Source organism: Cupressus sempervirens, chromosome 1 (assembly GCF_028749045.1).
Source record: "Cupressus sempervirens isolate cs-2001-9-10 chromosome 1, ASM2874904v1, whole genome shotgun sequence".
In the NCBI taxonomy this organism is placed as follows: Eukaryota; Viridiplantae; Streptophyta; class Pinopsida; order Cupressales; family Cupressaceae; genus Cupressus; species Cupressus sempervirens.
In genome coordinates, this window is record NC_143118.1 from 74,656,693 (window position 1) to 74,660,137 (window position 3,445).

The following is a 3,445-nucleotide window of genomic DNA, read 5'->3' on the forward strand; positions in this document are numbered from 1 at the left end:
TTTTTTTTTGGCCAAAGGTCGTTGATAACAGATCTGGTGTTGCCCTTATGGCCGAAGGATGTTGAGATCTATTTTTCGTGGTTGTCTTTAGATCTATTCTACATGTTCAGAGAAGGGTGTGAAGGTTTTGAAGGTCATTCATGTACAGGGCCACAGACTATGGTGTTGTCATGTGTGTGGGAAAGGGGTGTGTGCTTCTACAACAGCCTTGCTCCATCAGATAGCAACACAAATTTTCTTGTGACATACTAGTGTTGGTGTAAATCAAGGTCAAATTCTGACAGAGATTGTACACTTGGTGGGTGCGGGTTTTGGTATTGGCTATTAAGTAGGTTGCAGGTAGAAGGTTAAACTTTAGGTTCAAACCGTCTGATAGAATGTCATACTTGGGTTTGTTGAACCCCCAATCCAAACCAATCATAGTCCAACAACTACTTGATCGCATGACAAAAATAGAGACTAACAATGTAGCCCTAAAGGACATTATTGCTAGGGCATCCTCGCTCTCTCTTAAGCTCTGTAAACAATTAAAAGAGATCGAAGCTGAGATTTACATTCTCTGTGATTCCTTGTTAGCCCTAGTCTAGATAGTTAATAATTTGAAGCAGCATGTAGACAACTCTCTCACTAATATATGAACGGATTTGAAGGAAGAACTTGACTACTACCTACAACAAAACTTGACCACCGACCTTAATAGAATTCAAGAAACAATCCAGTGCACCACAATGCAAATGATAGATATCCAGGATTTGAAGTTGAAGCAAGAGGAACTCAATAAAAAATAATGCTCATTACAGACTAATACATAACAACAATTGAAATCATGGGCATCTATTTGCAGCAACCCCATTTCCTCCTCTCCTTTTATTACTCTCTCCAGTGTAGAGAAGCTAGTCCAAACTAAGTTAGCTGATGAAAGGGTTTAGCATGCTTGTGAGTTAAACTTGAGGGTTCATGGTCTCCCTCTTCCTTGCCATGAGCCTCTTGTAGCAGGCTACTCCTTCCTTAAAGACCAACTGGATATCACTGATATCTCACTGGATTGTGTTTGGGTTGGGCACGACAATACTCTCTTTATCCGATTTTGTTCACTTGATGATCACCTTTGGACTCTTAAGTAAAAGAGGAAGCTCTTCTCTCTCCCCATCAAGATTTATCTTGATGAGGATCTCACCAAATCATAGGTGGCAGAACTTAAGGAGGCTCAAGCTCTTGTTGTAGCTGCCACACAAGAGGGTAAATGGGCAGCAACCAAAAACCTTAAGGTTGTGATTCGAGATACTTTCCCTACTAGTTGGGAGTCAAGATCGAAGTAGATCCTAAATGCTACAAGCATTTCTTTAGAAATAGCACCTTTTTCCATTCCTCTTTCTTTCTCTTCTCCTCTCTCTCTCTCTCTTTCCTCCTTTCTTTGACCTTGGATCCCTACTCCTTGTCGGGGCAGTTCTCGCTCGCTACTTCTTAGCATGTCATATCTGGTTCTCTTTCTCTTTTGTTTTCTTTTGCTTTCCTGACCATTGTTTGGTGGTATGCTGGTTCTTTTCTTCTTTCTCTATAAGTTTTCAATCCCATAGACCCTTGTTGGTCTCCCGTTGGACATTAATAAATTAATTTTATCTTATCCATCCACTTGCCACACTATACTGATTTGACATAGGAATATCCATATCTTCATAATCATCATCAAGATCCACAATCTCATCCATAGTGTGCCCTTCTTCTGTTTCTTGTGATGTTGCAGTAGTGGCACCCTTAGCCATGTCATTCCCCACAATTGAGGTTAAGTTGTTATAGTACTGAAATGATTGCCTCTTAAATACTTTGGCATTTTTAAACTCCTTCCTCTACATGTTGGCATAAAGATCGAATTACTTATTTGGCTATCATTGCTAATAACTTAGATTGAAATAAGTAAAAAAAAAATATAACGTGCATGTTACCTTCAACAACTCTTCCCAAACACTATCATCAGCATCCATTGATTGTGTTGCCTCATTCCAAGCAAACCCACTAGTATTTTTCAACTACTTCATTATTTTGTACCCTTGCTTCCAAGTTTTCAGCTTGTTCTTAAAATTGTCCTTGGAAAAGTTCATGTTCAAATCCCCATTGAACTTTTATTCAATGGTTGTCCACACTTCTTTTTTAAATCCTCCCTCACCTTTGCTCTGAGGTTGACTTGTTCATGGAGCAAGTCTAAAAACTTACGCTCCATTAGTGGCTTCCAAAACACCTTCTTACTAGAAGGTGTTTGAACAACTTGATTCATAGAAGGTGTTTCAGTGACATGAACATCGTCATTTTCCATGCTCATCAACTATGTTGTATATCACATCAACAATACTAGAGAAAATGGAAAAAAGACATGAAAATAACATGAGCTAAAACAATGGAACAAAGATATCAAGAGTGTTGAAGAAAATAGAACAACGACATCAACAATATTGAACCATGTTTAATCTATTCACAAACAATCACAATGAAAATAACATGAGCTAAAACAATGTTTTATTTGTTCAGATACAAAACAAAAGCATAAAATGCCTACTCATACATAAATAATGCCCAAATCAATCCTCAACTAAGCAAAAACAAAACATACAGATCTTGCAGCCCACAGCCTCCTACATAAAAGTGAATGCCTCAAAATACAATGAAATAAGAAAAACAATACTATGCAAGCAATTCAATAAATCATAAAGTATACTTGCCAAAATAATAGAAAGAAACAGACCATTCAAGTCTATGAATATGAAAAATGGCTATGATATAAAATGGGTTGTGAACTTGCTGGTCTAGTTGACAAAAATAGTTTAAAACAAGATCAAACCTAGTGATTTTTCTTTCAGCGTTCTATCTCCTACTCTCAACTCAAAGGATTTATTTTTTATTTTGTTGCCTTTAGTTGTACTTAGGGAAAAAAAAAATCCAAATGGACAATAAGAATTGTAACATCCCATTTTCCCCGGGTCTTAAATAACAACTAACATACTCAAAGAAATATAGTTATCACTTCATCTTTATAGGAAGTTAATTAAATAAGTTTCATTCATATGAAAAGGATTGACGGTTAAAATCAGTTAAACAAAGTTTCTTACGAAGAGCTGAAAACACCATTAATAAAAATTACTATATTAGTTAAAAACCACATATCATGAAATTTGAGATTGAAATCAAAATTAGGGATGCTTTTGCAACCACCCAGGTTAATCCACAAATAGCACTATAACAATATCACATGACAATTACCACCTAAAAACTGCTATCTCAAAATCAAATGATGATTACAATTAAATACCACAATATTTAAAATTAGGGTATCACATACCACTGTATCAATTAGGGCATTGATTACTATTGGTTCATTTAGGGCTTTCAGTTATCTCAGTATCACTTAGGGCTTTCAATACCACTAATTCAAATAGGGCTTCTGATACCACTA